The sequence below is a fragment of the Rhincodon typus genome, chromosome 13 (assembly GCF_021869965.1).
Source record: "Rhincodon typus isolate 14 chromosome 13, sRhiTyp1.1, whole genome shotgun sequence".
Classification (NCBI taxonomy): Eukaryota; Metazoa; Chordata; class Chondrichthyes; order Orectolobiformes; family Rhincodontidae; genus Rhincodon; species Rhincodon typus.
Genome location: NC_063344.1, coordinates 46,955,784 through 46,979,606, shown reverse-complemented (window position 1 = coordinate 46,979,606; position 23,823 = coordinate 46,955,784).

Here is a 23,823-nt window from a genome sequence, read left to right as displayed (position 1 = left end):
GTCAACCAATTTATCCATGCACTCTTGGAGTGCCACATTATCCTTCTCGCAATTTACAACACTTCCACAATATCATCCACAAACTTTGAAGCAGTCCCCTGCATACCAACTCACATACGTAAAAGCAAGGATCCCAATACCAACCACAAATAAAATCAAAATACTGTGGATGCTGGAAATCTGAAATAAAAATAGAAACAGCAGAAGAAACACAACAGGTCTGGCAACATCTGAGGAGAGAGAGAAAGCCAGCTAATGTTGCAAGTTCAATGACCCTCCTTCAGAATGCAATCCCAAATCATGGTAATGGGCAGGCACCAAAGCTATCTGGATTCAAACTCTTTGCTGCAGAGAACAGTGTCAAACATTCTGACTATACTGTCTCCTGCACCCACTGCATTCCATTTTAACTGCTTTAAAACTAAGGACTGTTGAAGGAATAGCTGCATGTTTTGAAAAGCAAGTTACTGAACCTCATGAAGTCATGTTTACACAACTGCTTTCTTCAAACAGTGAGGGAAGCTGTTTATAGACAGACCTTGGGGTGTATACAATGAGACATTTGACTGGCGACGGGTTGTTGGTTGGTTTGTGGAGCTGTGACCGGTTGTGGATGCCAGTGGCCATCAGCCTGAAAACAGCTATCTGATTGGCTCCTGTGAAGCCGAAGAGATTGTGGGTATGATGAGTACTGGCAAAAGCTTTGGGACTGCTGCAAGGGCAGTGGGTATGCCTTCTCTCCAGTAAAATACCTAAAGCCTAAAATAAAGGTTCATATGCCCCATCAGTCGCTATAAGCTATGGCTTTTAACCAGTAACTAAGCTACTTTATAGTTAATGTACCAATCACCTGTCCCTCCTGCAAAGAAGTGAAAAGAACTTAGAGAAAAGAGATTGAAGAACAGAAAATCCTGGCAAGCAAACAGGTTATCTCAGCGAAAGCTGCGGACTGCTACTATTGAAGTGCTCCCCAGGGTTTTCTTTCCTCCACTGATAGCACTTTTTTTTTGTCTGTGCTTTTCTGTGTGCAGAGAAGTTTTAGGAGGGGTTGAGAGTTTTAACTAGTGCAACTTTTCGTCAACTGTTCTTAGTTTATCTGTGGTCAGAATCTACTTGAAATAGGTGGAAGTTCTTGTCAAGTAGAAAAGCTTACTCCTGCTTTCTGTTAGACTGGGTCTATCTTTTCGGGTGAATCATGTACTTTTAAATTTTTTTTAAAAACTTTTATGACGTCCGGAATAGCAGCTCACCACCCCAGCGAGTAGCAACACCTTGTCATATCATAATATCCCCGACACACTCTTCAAACACCTATGATGAGTGGGTTTGCACCTTCGTTTGGGTTGAAAATGGAACTGATTTGTGTGCACGTTCCTTCGAAAGAATGGTGCTTCAATTGTGATAACAATTCGGCCACATTGTTCACTGTCACTACAGATAAGGTCCTGTCATATCACAGCAAAGAGCAGGATCATACACTGTGTGCTTTAAAACGGAGTCTGCATTTGACCAATTTCACGTGATTATCCCCTAAAGGATGGATCTCAGCACTGTCACGCCCCCGCGTTTGATATCCCCGTTGCGTGTAGGAATCTTAAAGGCGGAGAAGGAAAAAGAGGTAAAATCGCGGATTACTCAATGTTTCCTCCTTTTTTTTTCGAAACCAACCTGGGATAATATTGTAAAAAGGTAGCAGCTGAATGTGTAAGATTGCGTTTCATATTTCATTCGGTTCAAATAGAATTCTTCCTATTCTCAGTCGAATCTCACTGAGGAAAAAAAAATTAAAACAGAATTTTAGCGTATTCCAGGTGAAATGTATCTCAGATATTTAAATAAGCAACTCTATTATTGTTATATTATCAGACTTTAACAAAGTGGTGCCGTTGTAGAAACAGCTTACGATATTTACTGTGCGAGCAGGCATACTTTACCTTGGCGATGCACACCAATTCGAAAGATTGCTGTATTTTATAGGCGAATTAATTGTTTGGCATGTGGTATTCGGCGATGGATTTCATCACCCACAGGTTACCAATGAATCAGTTATTATAGATCCAGACTTTACTAAGACATTTCAGCACACTATCAATGGCCAGCTCAAACATGTTAATCAGTATGTGTCATCTGGGATTCGCCTTGTGCTCTGGCTGTTCGTGTATGTTTAATACAAGAAATTAACTGTTTAATGGCTCGGATAAATGATTAGATTAACCGCAAACGTGGTTATCTACGCCTGACCCAGTTTCAAACCCAAGTTTTGTTTTCTACAAAAATCTTTGGAGTACCTGTGTATTGCTACAATTTGGGGTTGAATGATTATCGATCCATGACACATTGCAATGTAGTTTATTGATCCTTGAAGATCGACAGTGTACAATAATGGGCCGAACTAGGGCGTTCTTCAGTGAAATAATTACGACAGAACTCGTCTTTATTTACCTGAGTTACATATATTGAAAAAAATATATTCTTGTCCCATCCACTTGCTACTGAACTACCAATGGAATATTACAGATGTTCTTTGCGAATTAAGAAATTCTTCACACAACAGAAGGTTAAGCTGATAACACTCTACTAATAAAACCAAATAATTAATTTTGCATATTAAATATAGCAATTCATTCCAATTTATGTCACCGCCAGTTTAATTATCTTTCTGTGATTCAAACCCCACTCTAGGTTTTGATCATATAACCTATACTGACATTCTCGTGCAATGTGAAAGGAATATTCTGCTGTTGGGGGTGTCATCTTTTGAAGGAGACAGTAAACCTGTACCAAAAGTTTAGTTGGATGTTAAGGATCCCAAAGCATTATTTGAAACAAAACAAGGGGCTCTCGCCGTACTTTGCTTAGCATTCCTCTCTCAAACAATACCATCAAAAGCTGATCAGCTGGCTATTCGCTGCATTTCTGCTTGTGATCTTGCAAACTTGGCTGAATCACCAAACTGCTTCTTAAAGAATTGACATTGCTTATGGTATTTTGAATGTTCCTCAGGGATATTGTAAGGTCCTCTGTGTGTACCATTTCACTTGTTCTCAACAAAACTTGCGTTCAACAAAATTCCGTTGGTCTCGCTACCCGATAAGTTACACAGCCATTGAATTCCATCATAAGCAACAGATGAGCTGTGAATGAAGGCGCAAAGGCAGGGAATGCCGAGTGTGGCAAGGGCGAAAGAGAGAGATAAGATTGCAAAGATTACCCGTGAAACGGGTAAACAAAGTGGATATGCGGACAAAAATCTTACAGTTTACCATAGAATTTAAATTAACTCTACAGCGTTTTTAAAATTGCCTTTGTAAAGTATTCCACGTGACAAAATCAGTCACATTCGTTTTCTTCCTGTTTCATAACCTTTTTTTTTGCTTCAATGACCACATTTTTAGCCACATAGCTCATGGAGCCAGCGGTGAACAACACATTACTTCCCCTCACTTTTTTTGGTTACTCATTTGGTTAGGACCAAACTTTTTCCGTGCAAATTAAATTCAAGTACAGTCCAACAGCTTGTGACTTCTGAGGTACTTCCAATTCAGCATCTCAAACTCTTTCAACTATTAACTCACCGTAAGGTCAGAGTTTTAAAAAGTGTGATTTAATTGAAGATGTTCAAAACTTTAGCCTTTGCATGGTAGCGAAACTAAGGAAAGACCACTTCTTGGCAATGAATTAATTTGCGCTAATGCTGGGCTATACTATTAGCTCTAAACTGCCCTTCTGGGACTGACACACTATAAATGTCCAAAGGAGCAATCCAAAGTCAGCATTAATGCTAATCTCCCTTCATTTAACTACAAAAAGCGATCAAAAGTACTTTATCGATCGCTGCAGAACGGATACCTCCGACTATAAATCGTTCATTCTTTGCATGGATGCCTGTTGACTGTTTCTCTTAATTACACTTTAAAAACTGCATGCAAAATTAGTGCAAGCAACAAGCAGTTTCAGAGTCACTATTTCCCCACTTTGAGTTAAAATTTACGACACGATGACTAAGAATCTTCTTTAAATTAAACATATGTGTAGCATTGTTGAAAATGCATCAATTTCAAATTGAGTGGTGGTTTAGTGCACTGTATAAACACTTGAATGTGACAATTTATGCTTCATCGTAGTCAATCAATAATGGTTATTTGATTGAGTCCTCAAGTAGTGCAAGTATTTTCCATTAAATATGGTTTAATTGTGAAGCAATTCCAGAATTAATATTAAATACATACACATAAATCAGACATTAGCTTATTTTCAAATTAAGTTCACAGCACTTGATATAGTGCACCAGATAGTTAAAATAAAGGAATTGTATTCATTTTTTAAATAATTCCAACAAACTCCCTAAATCTACTTCAGAATTCAGAAGATGAACTTTGCATAACTCAAAATGAGATCCCTAGTATGTCTTATGTGTGATGCTGCAGGGGAAAATGAGTAAATAATTTGCAGAATGGTTCAATTCAATTTCCTTTTAGTTGTCTCAGTAATATTCAGAATCATTTTATTGTAACAAGGACATAAATTGAGAATGTAGGATCTCAGAAAAAGTTTATCAGTAAACAAGAACGTTGTGATCGGGTCATCAGTGAACTTTAATAAATATCTCCACTAACAAGTTGAGTAATTAACACATGGACAAAGTCATACATTCACAAACAAAGACAATTTATACAATGTTTTGATCTGTAGACTATGTTTCACCTTAACGGGGTAGCCTTACAATTAATAACCACTGAAATTATCTTTCCTGCTCTTCCTGAGAAATGGTTAATTTTGCCATGTATGCAATATTGCAATTTTTAAAAATTCATTCATGGGACATGGGCATTGCTAGCCAGGCCAGCATTTGTTGCCCATCCCTAGCTGCTCTTGAGAAGGTGCTGCAGTCCATGTTTCACCGGTAGACCCACAATGCCATTAGGGAGGGAATTCGAGGATCTTGACCCAATGACACAGAAGGAACAGTGATACATTTCCTTTGGTCATTAAATATCAATGATAAAAGCAAAACTGGCCAAATTACATTAGACCAGAGAGGAAAGAAGACTCAGAAGGATCTAAGCAAGGAATAAATGAGCAGTTACATTATTTTCCAGGGTCATGATAGGAAAAGAAGAGCAATGAAGGGATTGGCATAGACCACAGTAGGTGGGTGGATAGAAAGACTGGAAGTACATTTTGGAAATATGATAAGAAAAGAAGAACTGGGCAGAATCATGACAATGTAGTAATGCAAAGGAGAAATTGTAGCTGTAAGTCTCCAAAATATGAGATGAACAGTATTTGACACTTCCAATGCTGTACAAACTGTTTAATTATTTCACTCTGCTCAAATAACATAAAACAAGCAATATTGCAATGTTAAATATGTTAAATCTTAATCCACAATTTGGACTATTTAAATCTGTTATTTTCAAAGTCAAGGAGCAACATTGAGGAAATTACAATGAAGTATCAAAATGATGCCATCCTGATTTCGCCTGAATTCTACTGACCTTTACCAGTTTAAAATATCAATATAAAAACTTCAAAATGGTGCAAAACTGGAGTACATGACCCCAGTCAATATTATTGAATGTCTTGAATAGGTAAGCTTACTGGAAAATGGATTCGATCTGAATAAGAACGTAAAAATTGTGAACAGATGCATTATGTTGCCTACACACAGTACAAAGAAGTAACAGTATGCTTTATTGATGCGTGTAAAGCAACAATGCAATATTGAGACTATATTTGTGATATCACTCTATTTTTCAGAGAACTTAAGGTCACTGAGTTACTTGTACGTCATGGAATCCCCATAATGTGGAGGCAGGCCATTCTAGTCCACACCGACGTCCGAACAGCATCCCACCCAGACCCACGCCCCCTGTCCTATCTCTGAAAACCTGTACTTCCCACGGTTAATCCGCCCAGCCAGCACGTTTATGGACTGTAGAAAGGAATTCACGCAGACACATGGAGAATGTGCAAACTTCCAACAGTCACCGGAAGTGGAAATCGAACCTGGGTTCCTAGCGCTGTGAGGCAGTTGTGCTAGTCACTGAGCGATCATACCACCCAACTATATTAAGTGCGTTTTAAGCATCAACTTTTTATTTACTTAAGCAATTAGACTTTGTTTTAACTCTCAAAATCAAATAGTTTAATTTACTTTAATTTGTGGATTTGGCTATTGAGTGAAAAGGACTGGTTTATTTGTGAGAGTATGTGAATTTGCAGACTTCATGAATATTTCTCGTGGTATTTGTGATATTAATTCAATGCCCATATATAGCATTGCTGAGAGATGGTAGGAACTGCCGATGCTGGAGTCTGAGATAACACAGTGTGGAGCTGAAGGAACACAGCAGGCCAGGCAGCATCAGAGGAACAGGAAAGCTGATGTTTCGGGTCGAGATCCTTAAACGTCAGCTTTCCTGCTCCGCTGATGCTGCCTGGTCTGCTATGTTATAGCGTTGCTGAGTTGCTCTGGGGACTTTTGTAGCTGACATTTTTGATGTGTCAAATATTCGTCCCCTAAAATAGATAAGCTGGAATTGTGTCAAAGGTTAAAACGTAAAACAACTGAAATAGCCGCTTAGTGTGTCACCTTCCTGTTTTGACAAACGAATGATGAGGGTGTGTGACCAATCAACTCACAGAAGCAGCTTAGTCGTATATATTGAAATAAACTCAATGCCTTCATTTTATCAGTCATAATATTTGCATCCATGCACAGCTTGGGCTTCAAAGGCCTCAGAAACTCAATAGTTTATAGGAAGTGAGACGGATTGAACCCATGATATAAAGGTTTCATAGCAATGTGTGTAGGCAAAGAGAGGCATGAATGTTTATTTCTGCCCAACATGCTACGAGCACCAACCCCAAAGGCTTGCACCGTGATCTGACTTTTTCACTTCTTTCAGACCACCATTGGGATCCTAACTCACCTGTGATCTGTATCCGTATAATCTCAACCGTGGACCTATGTTAGTGGATAAAAATAAATTGTTAATAATGCTCCTACATTCATTTAAGAATTAGTTGATTTAGTCTGCTTATGTTCTGTGTGATAACATTTTGAAGGAATTTGGGTGAGGTATACAAACAAGTCTATGTCAAATCCAACAATATTTAATTCAGAGATAACTCTCCAAAGGCAAAGGGTTGATCAAAAGTTACAGCTTTAGGATAATTGAATATGAGGTGCCGTTCCAGGGTAAAAGTAAACGCCTGACAAAACAACTTCAAAAGCCAAGTTGTAGCATTTACTTAATTTGCAATTACATCATGCTACTGCTTGCCTGCTGCAAAAGATGGCTATGACTTTTAACAATCAAACGCTAATTGTGTAGTGGCAGTACACAACGGTTTTGAGCATAATTGGTGAGAACAATACTTTGTTTTGCTACACGAAGCTTCTGTAAAACATATGTAAGATCCTTTGGTTCCTGGTGATTATTGGGATTTCCCCACTATTAAAGTTTTGCTTTGCAATTTTCATGGCATTATCTTCCCATTGTAAATGAACGTTCATCATTTATATAGTTCAGTTGACAAAACCATTTAGCCATTTAAATGTAGATATGGAGATACATTGCAAAGTTCCAGTGATCTGTACTAAAGCGAAGAACTGAATGCTGGAAATCTGAAACAAAAACAAAGTGCTGGAGGAACTCGGCAAGTCTGGAAGGCTTTGTAGAGAGAAACAGTTAATGTTGCAAGTCCAGTGGCCCTTCAATAAAACGATCTTCCGACCTCCGTCAGTTTGTTTCTATGTTTTTGATTTTGTTCCAGTGATCTGTTAATTTCACTAATTGTACTTAGAAGCTTGCATGATAGAGTCATAGAGACGTACAGCACGGAAACAGATCCTTGGGTCCAACTCGTCCATGCCGCCCAGATATCCTAAATCAATCTAGTCCCATTTGCCAGCATTTGTCCTGTATCCCTCTAAAACCCTTCCTATTCTTATATACGTTCAGATGCCTTTCAAATGTTGTAATTGTACCACCCTCGACCTCTGGCAGTTCATTCCAAACACGCACCACCCATGATACTTAACTGTGTATCTCCTGTGTCATTAACAATTTTAAACAGAATCACTTTAAAGGTGCAGGCACCATTATTTCAGCGAAACAGTTGCTCAGAGTATCCTAATCCACTTCACTGCTGGCAAAATTCACATTATTTAAATGTTCTATAGAAAACGATTGCACTTGCATGTCTTTTTTAAAAATAGTTTTCATCATTTTGGAAATCTGTGCAAGTCCTGCTTCTAAAATACATATATATATAACATATATTTAGTTGCAATTTTGCATTATGTATGATCTACTCAGTCGTACATTTGGCATAAAGTCATTTCCAATAATTTTAGAGACCAATTTCTTGGACAGATTACAAAGACCTATTCAGTTTCTGCTTAGTAAGAAGGCTCAAAATGGAAAAAAAAATTGCAGTTCAGGTTGCTAAAGTTAAAGTTAAGCTTTTTTTAAATATTTGAGACTGATACTTATTAAAGCAAAGAATCAGAATCAATGCAACATAAATGATGGAGATTGGACGAATTACCTGACTTATACTGAAATGGAACTCAGCCAAAAATGTGGTTGGAAATGCAATGTCAATATCCAGTACTGATCCAAGGCCCTAATAGAAGATGAGTTGCATTAAGACTGCCATTAAATTGAGTTTTCTCATGAAATTTTAATTAGAATTGAGAACTACTGCAGACTTCTGAGTAAACCGAACACTAAAGGGTAGTCAAGGTGACTGAGGAACTTGCATTATTAAAACTCATGGAAAACAGATAAAGGCGTGGGAAATCTCCGCTGAGATTCTGGACCAGTAAGTGCTCGCAATGCTGCTGTAGAAACTGATGGAACAGTCAGTGACGTACAGGGACAGAGCAAGAGGAACAGGGGAGATTTGGAGGAAAGAATAAAAGATACAGAAATTAATCTACGTACAAGGTTTGATTTCAAAAATAAGTGAAATTGTTTTCTGTCCTGAAAGTCAACTGCCATGTTTTTCCCCCTACTTTATATATATATATTTAACAAACTTCTTCATTGATCCCACTGACCTGCATTTTATCCTGTTTTGACAGCACGATAGACAGAAGCCTGATGTTAAGAATTGAGATCCTCTATGCTCTTCAAGAGAATAACTGCTAGGTGTTTGGTACCAGATCAAGAAATTAAGAAACCAAGTGATGTTTTTTCAGTCATATATACAAAATCTATTATTACTATTAATTGTTTTGAGTTTCAGTCAAGGAAGAGGAAAATGCGGGGATTTGTTATGTGGACTACACGAGGGATGTTGTCTCTTTGGAAACGACACACATCAGTATATTCGCTGCTGCAAGCTTCCCATTCACTCTTTTCTTGATAGCATAAGCTGGATCTTGAGAAAACTTTCGGGGATTTTTATATTGTGCGTACTGTTTGTCATCGGATATTTCCTACAACGCATAATCTGTCCGCAACCTCGGCGCTACCGAACAGACACAACTTCTTCATTGTTCAGCGAGAACCTGAATTACGCCTCAGATAACTCTTTGTTGGACCGATTTACTGATCAGGAATTACATGTGATTTCTCCACATGCCTGCACTACTCCTCGATCACCACCATCATACGAAGAAGTAAAAGATTTGCCGAGCTATGAAGAGTTCATGCACAGCAGAGACAGTATAGAAAGTACGGGCACTCCAGTTACAGCAGATCGCAGGTCGCCGCTCCCGGAAACAGACGCAAGGTCAACTTGCGAAACTGACACGCAGTCTCAGCCCGAACAATGATATTCGTCCAGATTTAGAGGCTTATGAAAGTATATCATTGGAAGCTGCTGAAACCTGCGGAATATTATTCCTGATCGTTTGGGGGACATATCCATTTCAAAACGATATATTGTATATTCATTTTTTTCCTGCTTACTCGCGATAAGGGAAGTCTGTGAGATGGATCAAACTTTTAACAACAAAAAATGTTTTTGAGATGGCGCTCAGGTTATCGTGTAAACCTAAAGAGGTTTTAGATTGAACTATTGGGAGCGTTTATCATTTTACATCTGCTGTACTTTTAAAAATAGTCTGGGCAAGTTGTATCAAAATATACTATTAAACACTGTATTACAGTGTTTTTTTTGTTAGTTAAACATTTGGATTAATATACCACCTATGGAGTAAAACGAATAACGTTCACATACGTCTTTAGTGAATTAGGGCTCTAAAGTGACATTATCAATTAATGTTATGCAAGGAGGTCAACTGCCAAAAGATATCCTGCAATGTAAAAATATTTAGCAAACTTGTCTTTATTGGAGCAAATTAAGATTTGGAAGGTTCGGGTGAGAGCATTTACAGTGCTCACGATCATTTTGCAGAAAAAAAAAGCATTGTTGGAACTACAACAACAACACCATTATCATTGTATTAAACGACTGTTGGATTGGTAGAAATCAAGCCAGATTTCTGATCTCGCGATTCCTTTGTTTGAGTTTTGATCAACGGAATAAGAAAATTCCCCAATTATTTTGCACCCGATTCTTGGGAAATGATTGCTCGTGAACTGGCGGATACATTTCTCAAGAAACTTCGACCTGATTAATAAGGAACAATGTAAATACAAAACTTGTTTGTACTACAATACGGCAGGTGGGCAAGCCTCATTTTCTTACTTCCAGCTGATGTATCTTCTGGAGTGCGCACAATCTTGGCGTTTAGAAACTGCAAAATGCACTTGCTTTACAAGAGGTGGTGTCTCTAAAGTTTAGTTGGCCTCCTTGACTTTATTTTACATAAGCAATAATTCCTCGAGTCAACTGAATTTACATTTATGTTAAATTTCCAAAGGAATCAACTGAACTTATGCAATATAATTAATATTTGGATATACTTCACTACAAAACATTAACATCAACATTTGAGGTTCCACGAATGGTATTAAATCAACATCATAACCAATAATACTTTTAATGACAGATATAAAACTGTTAAATATTAGACAGCTTGTCTGAAAATCTGGAGTTATAACTGTAAATATAAAATAGAAAATCAATGTATTAAATTGAAAAATCAAAAAAAAGTTGAATTACTCTTTTTGAATAAAAACCGAAAGAACTGCGGATGCTGTAAATCAGGAACAAAAACAAAGTTGCTGGAAAAGCTCAGCAGGTCTGGCAGCATCTGTGAAGAAAAGATCAGAGTTCTGAGGAAGGGTCCCTGGACGCGAAACGTTAACTGATTTTTTCTTCACAGATGCTGCCACACCTGCTGTGCTTTTCCAGCAACTTTGTTTTTGTTTTTATTTCTTTTGAATCTCTGGCTTTAACTAATATAGTGACTGACAACTGGTCCCTGTCATAAATCTATTCACAAATAAATCACAGCATAAAAATCCTTTCACCAATGTTATCATGTAAGCTTTAGATTTAAATCTTTGGAAACTAAATTTTGCTACACTTGAAGTAAATACATTTTTTAGACTATTTCTATATAAATAATCTGATGGAAAACATGTCTTTTTTTCCCTCAGGCCGCCTGCACAAAATAAATAAACCACTTTAAAACAAAAAAAAATTGTTTTAAAATCAGAGCATTGTAATGTTATTTGAAGTAAAACAACAAAAACTTTATCTAAAACACATTAAGACCATAGCAGCAGCATTAGGCAATTCTGCCCATCATGTCTGGTCCATCATTTGATCATGGCTGGTATGTTTCTCAACCTCATTCTCCTGCTTTCTCCAGTAACCCTTGGTCCCCAATACCAAATAAGAACCTATCCATCTCTGACTTAAATGTGCTCAATGACCCAGCCTCCTGAGACCTCTGCAGCAATGACTTCTACCCACAGATTAACTACCCTCTGCCTGAAGAAATTCCTCCTCATCTCAGTTCCTGGGGGTAGTCCCTTCAGACTGAGGCTGTGCTCTTGGGTCCTAGTCTCTCCTAGTATTGGAAACATCTTCTCCACATTTACTCTGTCCAGGCCTATCAGTATTCTTTAAGGTTCAATCAGATCCCCCTCATCCTTCTGAACTCCATCAAGAACAGACCCACAGTCTTCAACTGCTTCTCATATGACAAGCCATTCATCCTCAGGATCATTCTTGTAAACCTCCTCTGGACCCCCTTCAAGGCCAGCACATCCTTCCTTAGATATGGGGCCCAAAACTGCTCACAATATTCCAAATGAGGTCTGACCAGAGCCTTATACATTTCTGCTCTTGTATTCCAGCCCTCTTGAAATGAATGTTCCATTGCATTTGTCTTTCTAACGGCCAGCTGAACCTTCATGTTAACCTTAAGAGAATTCTGAACTAGGACTCACAAGTCCTTTTTTGCTTCAGATTTCTGAAGCCTTTCCCTGTTTAGAAAATAGTGCATGCCTCATTGCATTACAACTGCCACTTCATTCCGGTGAATTTTAGAATAACGTTTATTGCGTTGGACTCCTGTGTTCAGGATGTCTCAAAGTGCTTTATAGGCAATAAGAGGCATTTGGAATGTAATCATTGATATTACGTAGGAAAACATAGCATTTAATTTGCCCATATTAAAATTCCATACACAGCAATGTGCTAATGACTAGTTAATCTATCTTTACGATATTAGGTGAGGGATAAATAGTATAGTTTTTTGGTTGAGGGATAAATAATAGCTAGGGCACAGAGAGAACTGCCCCCTACTTCTTTGAATAGTGGTGTGGGCTCACTTTTATCCACCTAAAAAGACATATAGGACCTTCAAGAAAGAATGCACCTTCAAGAGTACAGCTCTTCCTCCATACTGCACTGCAATATTAATCTGGACTAGTGCTTAAATGTCTGGAAAGGGACTCGAACCACAACCTTCTGAGACAGAGGTGAGAAAGTTACCGCTTACTTTATGGCATTAAGCATATTAAACATATGGATGTTGGTGATATTCATTTCTATGTCACTAAAAAAAGAAAAAATAAATGTTAATATATTTGTTACTAACTAACAACTTTCACAAAATTATTTGGCATCCTTTCATCTACAAGAGATGATGGGAATGACAAAAAATACTTAATATACTTCAATGCTGTTTTTAAAAATATTACAAGTACACACATTAGCTAAATATAAACTAATCCACTTCACATTTTTCTGCAAATTCTACAGAAAATTATTTATACTTTGACAGTGTTTACACTTTAATGTATATACTTCGCAACAAAAAGCAACCCCCGAATACTTGTTTAGATAGAATATGCTACAAATACAGGTAATAGAATCTAGGGATATCAAGGCTGATGATTTTATCAAATATGCAATGACAATTTATTGAATGAAAATTAAACATCAAAAATTATGGAAACTTAAAAAACTATTCAAAAGGATATCTATTCCTTCAGAATTTTGAGATGGAGCTAATGACACAGTCAGGTTTTGATTTCATGAAAAGGCTGTACCCTATCCAGAGTAAATAGTATATATCTGTCCAATATTGGATGTAACATAGACTATGTGGTTGGATCACTCCATAGTAAACAAGTGCCTATTCTTTGAAAGATACATCTGTTTCCAAAGATCAACGAGATTGCAGCTTGAAAGTATGCAAAATACATCTCTTCATAAGCCATCAAATAAAAACTTGGTTCATCCTAGCTTTCTGGGACAAAGTAGTGTTTGGATTAGAATATAAAACATGCAAATCTAGTTGTAATAGCCTCAAAAAGAGTCAGAATCTCAAGCCCCAATTTCCTGTTGCTCTAAGTACTTGAAACTTTGATTGAAGCTTCTGAAATATTTCATCTTGATACGAGAGTGCAGATCTCTCACAGAACAACTCAATAATATTTCTTTTGAAGTGGATAACATTAGCCAGGGATGTCTCAATCCAATTATTGAGAAAGAGAGGTGTGGTGAGGCCTTCGGTTAGGATTTCTCTAGGCTGGCTATGAAAGTCAGCTTCAGCATGTTAAAATCTATCACACTGTAGAACAAATTATTTTGATACACAATATAGCAAATACACAGTTAAACCAAATATGATTTATCCTAATAATGTAACAAAATATTCAACATCAGCTAAAGACAAAATATTTGAACAAGTTTTCCGTAAAGTCAGTGAAGGACAAAACAAGATAAAATACTTCAAGTCATGGTACATATACAATGTGTGTATCTGTTATTTCAGGTTTTGAATTAATTTGGGTGCTCGTTAATTGAAGTCTAAGCACTGAAGAAAACACTTTATGATCTAAGAAATGGAATTTTGCACCATTTACACCAACATTTGCAGCAACATTTTTCGAGTTACCACCGTTAAATGTCCATGTTTATTTTGCAACTATAAGTGGGCATCCTGTAACTATAAATTATTTAATTTTTTTCCAGCAATGTCTATTTGTTTATTAAAGCAAATGAAAATTCATCTTCGGTTTCAAAACAAACGTGTTTGTTATGTTGTCTGCAATGATCCAATATAACATTTTAAAGTGCATATAGATATAAATTATAAAACAGCTATGCTCTTTAAGATGAGTGATGAACTATTGGGAAACTGAAGGTCTCTGAATCATTCAATTGGAACAGAACAGTGATAGCCAGCTATGCCTAGCGCTGACTACCTAGGAGAGGTCTGATTTCAATTGGGGTTCCTGGGAGAACTAAGAATTTAAGTGTTCCAGAGTTGGGTCTTGTGCCAGGATTAAACAAACTCGCTCAGGTAGAACCAGAGGCCAAATGCAGAATATAGCTTTCTCCTTACTCCTTATTGTTGTGCCTTTAACCCAGCAGCAGCAGAGTGTGATGTAGTTCACAAATCCATTTGTAATACATTATTTTTATTTGTAACAGCCACCATACCCATGGTTTTTCTAGAAGATAGTGTCAATTTTGCTGAATTATGCAATTCTATAGTACAGGTTTAATTTACAAGAAACAATTTGATAATATCTAAATTATTTCCAGGTATAAATGTAATCACAGAAAGGAAACATTTATCTCCACTGTCTAGGCTGGATTCAATTGAAAAACTATAATTTTAACCTAGTCAGCCACTCAGTCCCTCAAATGAAGTTTAACATATAAGTGGACAATTAATTGCATTTCTTTATAGTACAATGTACAAAAGATGAAGATCTATGCTTGTATTTTTGATTACTTAAGTGAATGGATAGCTTTTGTTTCTCAAACAGATTCAGCTATAGTGTGTTTACAAGGAAACGTAAATTCTTATTTGATGGATTCACATAAATCATTCTGTCTGACATCAAATTAAGTCCAGTGTTTTACGCACCTGGTGTTTCAAATGAATGTGAGCTCCACTTACCATCTTCAAAATGACCTAAGTATACTTAGAATGTTCCTTTAATATTTAATGTTAAGGCTCTCGGTGCCTTACCCTCAAGTTATTTACTTATGGAAATATATTACTCCTTGTTGAAAATTATGAAAAAGTATAGATACTGGAGAGTATTAAGCTATGTTCTGCTTCAATACCAATTGAAATAAATAAAAAGTCACATAATAAAAAAAAACAATGTAAAACATTAACAGGAAGAAATCCAATACAGGAAATGCATGGCAAAAATGCTCCATGAGTAAGTTTCCAGAGCTGGGCTAACAAGATGGAGTAGCTACTACCATATGACAAAAAGAATAAATTTTCTTTTTGTAGAGATATAACTATTATTCAGTATTAATAGAATGCCACCTGATCCAAAAAGATCCGGGGATGTGGGGAAACAGCAGGAGATTGGCACTAGGTAATAGAACTGGTGCAAGCACAATTGGCTAAATGGCTTCCTTCTGTGCTGTGACTATTCTGTGTTCACATAAGGAGTTTCCTTTTCTTGATCCTCTCCAATGGGAATTTGTGTTTGCAGCTATTGTAAATTGCGCAAAAGAATGAAGAACAGCTAAGTATGTTTTGATCTACTATTGATTACTGTTTAGAGATGAAAGTTTAATTTCATAACCAGGCCCCTTTACCATAGCAGGTGTACATTAGGTATCACATCGATTATGTCATCAAGTAATAGCATTCATTCTGGAGACTACTTATGCTGTACATGTTAAACACTACAATGCAGAAGTCATATAAGATATAAGACAACAGGTAATTCAAAGGTACTGTCTAATGGCCCATAAATTGTCAAAATAATGCTTGGATGTTTCATGAATGTCAGTAAAATAGATTTAAATAATAGATTTAAAATTACTGCCAATATTTTTTCGACATTATTCTTATTCACCTTCTTCCATTTACTTGCTGCAAATATGCTGGGTCATACAAAATGTAGTTGGAAGTGTGATAATGACAATATTCACAATTGAAGGTAATTATCTAAATATACTTCAGTAAAGAGTTTTTTTTGGCATACATACTGTCAATAAAACAAAAATTATATATGCATGCAGCAGAGCAAAAAGTCTGCAGTTTCTTAAAAATATTGAAAATTTGAAAAATATTTACTGTGTATAGTTCCGAGAGCTAATACTTCACAATAAAAACAATTAAATTCTTTGTTGCAAAAACATTATTTTGGAGCTATCATTTTGTCTCTCAGTTGAATGCAAAATGCTTTGATGGCTTCAATCAATATAATTGAGGCTGTTTTTGATGGGAATTTCAAATCTCCTAATACATGCAATAATTGAAAGTTGAATGTTATAAAAGGTTACAGTGGCTATTATTTGTGCATTTTTATACAATTTCTCAAGCTGCATGTAATCAAATCATTCCAATCTTCTTTGAAGACATGTTGTCTGGTGAGGTTTCAGACACTTCTGTTTCTCTAAAATTGTTGTTTTATTTCTCCCACTTTTATTTCCAACTTTAAAGATCTCTCCCCTGGGTTGCAGTCTTAATTGCTGAGGAACTTACTCTGAAATCACTCATACCATTTTTTCCCTAAATGCCAGGAAATATTAAATAATGACCCAATATGAATAAACACTTCTGATTTTTTTGTTCATCACTTTGCCACCCACAGGTAACATTTTCCAGGAAAATTTTAACTTGCTGCTTGGATGGTAAACAGGCAGAATGCAATCAACACATTGTATTTATATAGCACCGCTAACATTGTAAGGCATGTCAAGGTGCTGCACGGGATTGCTATCAAACAAAATTTGACAACTGATTGGGTTTTACAACGATCAGATGATCCGCTTCCTCATGGAAATGAAGCTAAATATTACTTCATGTATCTCTATGTACAGCACATCATGACTGCGATAAGGAATTGAAAATATCAAGGTGAATATTTTCAGTTTAATGTCCTGGACAAAACTAGTGTTATATAAACTACCTGATTTTCAGACCTATTGAAAATTGAAAAGTTTCTGTGATGGGTGGCTGATCAACAACTCCAGATTTATACCCAGGTGGCTCCTCTTCTACTTCCACAACTGAAATGTGAATCGAGTAATGTTCGACTTTTGATTCTGTGTGTGGTATATTGGTATCAGGTGTCATCTATCACTGCACCATTTTAACTCTTCCATTGGCACACTTACTAAAGTAGTCATGGGAGACTGCTCATAGTTCATCACAAATTAATAGAAAATAATTTACCTTGCCCTTCAGCAACGTCACAGAGATACCTTGTGGGAAATACAAAATTAAGAGTGATTGGAGGAGTAAGGTGCTTTGCAATTGTTGATATTCAAACAGGCCACGTCATAGCCAAACTCAATCTTAGCTTCATATGTGTGTTCCTAGGACCAATTTTTGTATCTGTTCTTGGGTGGTGAGTGTTGCTGATGAGACATTTCTGATCAATGTAACCTTTAGGATGTTGACAGTAAGGGATTTAGTGATGGTAATGCTACTGAAAGTGAAGATAGTTAGATTCTATTTGTGGAAGACTGTCCTTGTCTAGCACTTGTATGGTATAGATATGACTTACCTTTTCTCTTCTCAAGGCTGAACACTGTCCAGGTTTTGCTGCACACAGACGTGAACTGCTTCTGTATTGGAGGAATCACAAATGGTACTGAACATGGCAATCAAAGTGATGATCCTCACTGCTGACCTCATGTTTAAGGGTAGATAATTGAAGCAGCTGTATGAGGCTGGGTCTAGCACACTACCTGAGGAACTCTTGCAATGATGTACTGGGGCTGAGTTTACTGGCCTCCAATAGCCATAACCATCTTCCTTTGTGCTAGGTATGACTCCAGCTAATGGAGAATTTTTTGCCTGATTCAGGTTGACTTCAGTTTTGCTAGGGGTCCTTGATTCCAAATGCTCCCCTGATGTCAAAGGCCTTCTCACCTTACCTCTCAAGTTCAGCTCTTTTGTGCATGTCTGTTTTATCTGCCACTCTGTCATTATCATAAAGCAAGGAAATCAACCCTCATTCAAAAAAGAATACAGCATGACAGGAGTAGCATAAACAGCGTGGGATAGAGAAAGGTCAGATATGAGTCCTGTCACATCCTGTTGTGAACAGTGGTGGACAAAAAATGAGGAGAAAGCTCCAATGAATAACACCATCCTTAAAGACAGGGAACTCTCCACATCAGTATACATGTCAAGACTGTGATATTTGCATTCATCTTCAGTCTGAAGTGCTTGGAGAAATGATCCATTTCAGCCTTCATCTGAGGTTCCCAGCATAACAGATGCCAGTTTTCATATAATTTGATTCACTTCACATGATGTCAAGACACTGGTGGAGGCAATGGATACTGCAAATGCTGTGTCCTGACAGCATTCTTGCAATAGTGATAAAGACGTTTGCTACAGTACTAGCCATGTCCCTAGCCAAGCTCTTCTATTAGAGCTACAACACTAGCATCTACCCAACGATGTGGATAACTTCAGTTATGTTCTGTGCACAAAAAGCAGAACGTCCAACCTGACCAATTACCACCCCATCAGTCTACATTCATTCAACAGTGCAGTGATGGAAAGGGTTGGCATTGCGATTAAGTTGTATCTGGAAAAGAATAAACTGCCCACTGGCACTCAGTTTGAACTCTGTTGGGATTACTAAACGCCAGGAAAGTCTAAGTCCAAATATGAACAAAAGAGCTAAATTCAAGACAGTGGTGGGAGTGACTGACCTTGACATCATGGCAGTATTTGACTGAGAATGGCAGGCAGGAGCCATCATAAAACTGCAATCAATGGGAATCAGGGGAATATTTTCCACTGGTTGGAGTCATACCTAACACAAAAGAAGATGGTTGTAGCTGTTGGAAATTAATCATCTAACCCCCAGGACATCTCTGTAGGAGTTTCTTAACAGTAGCGTTTTAAACCCAAACATCCTCATCTGCTTGCTCAATAATGTCTCCATCATAATGTCAGAATTGGGGATATTCACTGATGACTGAAACAGTGTTCAGTACCATTGGTGAATCTTCAGATACTGTAGATGTTCTTGTCCACATATGATAAGACTTGGACAACACCAGGCTTGGGCTGATAAGAGGCAAGTAATGTTTGCACAACACAGGTCCCAAGCAATGATCATTTCTCACTGGAGAATCTCACCATCACACCTTGATGTTCAATGGCCTTACCGTTGCTGAATTCCCCACTATCAATATCCTAGGAATTACATTTGGATGGCACGGTGGCTCAATGGTTAGCTCCTGCCTCACAGCACCAGGGACTTGGGTTCGATTCCACCCTTGGGCGACTGTCTGTGTGGAGTTTGTACATTCTCCCCATGTCTATGTGAGTTTCCTCCCACAGTCCAAAGATGTGCACGCTAGGTGGATTGGCCATGCTAAATTGTCTGTAGTGTTCAGGGATGTGTAAATTAGATGGGTTATAGGGGGATGAGTCTTGATGGGATGCTCCAAGGGTCAGTGTGGACTTGTTGGGCCGAAGGGTCTGTTTCCACACTGTAGGGATTCTATGATACATTGACCAGAAACTGAACTGACTAGCCATAGAAATATTGTCACTATAACAGCAGATCAGCGACTTGGAATTATGTACTAAATAATTTATTTTCTGTCTCCACAATGCCTACCCACTGAGTTATATGTCCAGAATGTGATGGAAAGCTCTCCACTTGCCTGAGTCAGTGAAATTCTGGCAAGGTTCAAGAAGGTTGAAACCATCCAGGACAAAGCAACCCACTTGATTGGTATGCCATCCACCCAATGCAGTAACTTGCCAAGGCTCCTTCGACAGCACCTTCCAAACCAGCAAACTATACTGTCCAGAAAGACAAGTGCAGTGGAACACTACCATCTGCAAATTCCCCTTTAGGCAACACATCATTCTGCCTTCGAACCATTCCTTTTCTGTTGTTAGATCAAAATCCTGGAACTCGCTTCCTAACAGCACTGCCCATACTCCGCAAGGACTACAGTAGTTTAAGAGGGCAGCTCATTATCATCTCCCCCAGGGCAATTAGATTTGGGCCATATCCAATGGACAAATGAAAAAAAAATGGGCTTAATCACTTTCTCCTGAACAGTAACAATTCTGTGAACACCTGTGTTTATGTTTATAACATTGGTGAATGATACTGACACATGGTGCAATAATTGGAAAAGCATTCAATTCTACATTACTATCATCATCATCATGCATGACACCTAACCTAATTTAAAAATACAGGGAAAAATCTTTAAGAGCATTTGCTGTAACATGTTATCTTGACAAAAACAAGTGACTAGTTGATTAATATAGTCAGCAGATCAATACTGCATCTGACATACACTTAAGAGTCTCTCTCAATTAATTTTTTGAAAATAGATGCTGTCTTATTGAGTTTAAATAATCTACGCTGATGATTTTTAGGTTTTGTCCAATTTGATGAAAATGTTAGTGAGTAATTGGTTGAATGTTATCAATGTATGCTATGCAGTTGTTGCTGTTCTAAAATAAAGAACAGCATGCAATCAGAACTTTGAGAAAATACAAACTATCACTAATCATATCATTGCAGGAGTTTAAAAAAAGAAAAATTGCGAAAGATTTGAATTTTCAGAGCATTTTTGAGACTTCAGGAAGTCTTAAAACATTTTACAGCCAATGTAAGGTGTTGAAATTGTTGCAAAGGAAGGGAAATATGGCAGCCACGGCAAGTCCCACAAACAGCAAGATGTTGAATAATTTCCAGAAGGAATTCGATATACTTCTTAGGACTAAAAGAATCAAAGGTTATGGGGAGAAAGCAGGAACAGGGTACTGGGCTGGATGATCAGCCACAATCATATTGAATGGCAGAGCAGGCTCAAAGGGCCGAATGGGTACAGAACCAATGAAACTGCTAAGAAATTCCCATTCATAAATCTTCTGAAAAGTATTTGCTGCTGTACAATCCTATTGAAGTCTGAATAACCACACCACTGAAGTACAAATAACAGAATTATAACCTCTTCACACCTCTTAATTTTGTGAAAACAGTGTGACATTAACAATAAATATTACAGAAAAAGATGACCTATTACAGATGCATCAAGGTACTAAATTAGGAAAAGCGAAAGTTCCCTCCAATTGTCAAAACAAGGCTCCCACGGAGTTTATCTTTTTCTGAATGTCAATTTTAATTGTGCTCTCATAGTCAATACATTTGCTTGATCTCACTGATGACATCTTCACATTCCTGATGACATCCCCTCCATCCTCTTGTGTGACACTACCACTGTGCTAAATGGGATACAATTCAAACAGATCTAACAACTCAAAATTGGTCATCCAGTAGGTGTTGTGGGCCACTGGCAGGAGGCATTCACGCCCCCCACACTTAGGGTTTTCTGATTTGGTCAGTGGTCAGGTAAAGGAAGGCAAGACTGCGAGTGAGATGGGTAAAGAGACCTAGAGGGCAGGAGCTTCAGCCTTTGCAATTGGCCAACTGGTTTGAGATTCTTCCTGCTGATCTGGATGACAGTGAAAGCTGCAAGGTGGATGTGGTAACTGCCCATAGCAACATTCAAATGGGGGAGCAAAATCAATGCAGTGATTGTAGGCGATTGTATAATGAGAGGGATAGACACTATTTTGTGCAGTCAACAGCCTCAGTCCACAGACTGTGTTGCCTTCCCTGTGTACCAGGGTTTGGGACATCTAGTAAGAGCTGCAGGGGAACTTGTAGTAGGATGGGAGGATTCAGTCATCATAATCCGTGTAGTTACTAAAAATGTAGGTTAAACAAGGAAATTATGTCTGCTTAGACAGTGTAAGGAGCTAGGCACCTCAGTGAAGAGCAGAATCTCCAAGGAAATAATCTCGGGATTATTACCTGAGTCACGTGCTAATTGGCAGAGGCACATAAGATTATTGAAATTAACATGTGGCTCAAAGACTGGTGGGTTCTGGTTCATGGGACACTGACACCAATAGTGGGGAAAATGGGGGCTGTATTTTTGGGACAGTCTATACCTAAAATGTCAAAATCTGTTTCAAGTAAACCCATATAAATAATGAGAAAAGCAGAGAGGCTTCGCAGAGAAGCTATAAATTAAGCAATGGAGTTGAGAGCGTAAGCTTGGATAGATGTAGTGAATCAAGGTCTAGAGCCAAGGGAAGACAGCAAAGTAGTAACATGTAAAAAGGTTAGAGAATGGCAGGAAGGGACAGGTAAAGAATACACCAACAGTGAAGACTAGGTATTAGAATGATAACACAAAGACATAACCAATGTCTCTTTATGTGAATGTGCATAGCATTCATAACAAATTAAATTAATTGATCACACAAATTGAAGGAAATAAATATGATTGGATAGTTATTACGGAGAAGTGGCTGCATGATGATAAAGATTAGGACCTAAATATTCAGGGGAATATGACAATCAAGAAGCTAGGTAAACGTGAAGGAGTAGCACCATTAATCAAGGATGACATTGGTATAATAGTTAGAAAAGGCCTTGAATTAGAAGATCAGAATGTAGAATCAGTTTGGGTGGAGATGAGGAATACTATGAGACAGAAATTACTACTAGAGATGGTCTACACAATGTGGTATGACATAGAGAATAAATATTGGGTGCTGGTGTTAGAGACTAGAATAATCATGGATGACTTCAATCTATATATAATCTGGAAAAATACGATTGGCAATGGTAGCCTGGATGAGGAATTCATAGAATGCTTTCAATGGGTTCTTAGAGGAGCACATTTTGGAACAGGCCAGAGATACTAGACTTTAATTATACTGATGTTATACTTGCCTTGGTAATGTTTAATGTAACAAGATTAATTAATGACCTCAGAGTAAAGCCACCACTTAGTTGCAACAACCACACTATGATTGAATTTTACATTTAGTTTGAAAGGGAGAAGAGTGGGTCTAAGGCTAGTATTTTAAAATTAAATAAGGACAAATATGTGGTTATGAAAGCTGAGCTAGCTGAAGTGAACTAGAGTACTTGGCTAGGGGATATATCAAGAAGTAGTGTGAGACATTTAAGATGATACTTCAGAAAACACAGAATATGTATTTAGATTTGCAAATGACAGAAAGATATGCAGGAAAGCATGCTCTGAAGGGGACATAAGAAGGGTGCAAAATGTGTAAAAAATAAGACAATAGCCAGGGAATAGCACTTTTCAAGAAGGCATTTATGGGACCCTTGCCAGGAGAAAAAGTTAGGAGTTAGTAGTGGCACTTCCCATGGGCATTATGAGTCAATGGGTACCTGTCATAGGTTAAGGATTTGGTATAAAAAGTCCAGATATAGGTAAGCTAAGGCATTTGCTCTGAGAAATCTAGGTATAACTTGAGGATTTGCCAAAGAAATTCAAGCATAGATATTAGTCCAATAAAACTGCTTTAAGATAAAATGAAAATAACCAGCTTTTGTTAGGAAGCTGCTTTTAGTAGTGAGCACTCGGCAACAGTTGCAGAGAGGGAGAATCATTGAACAAGTAGCTATT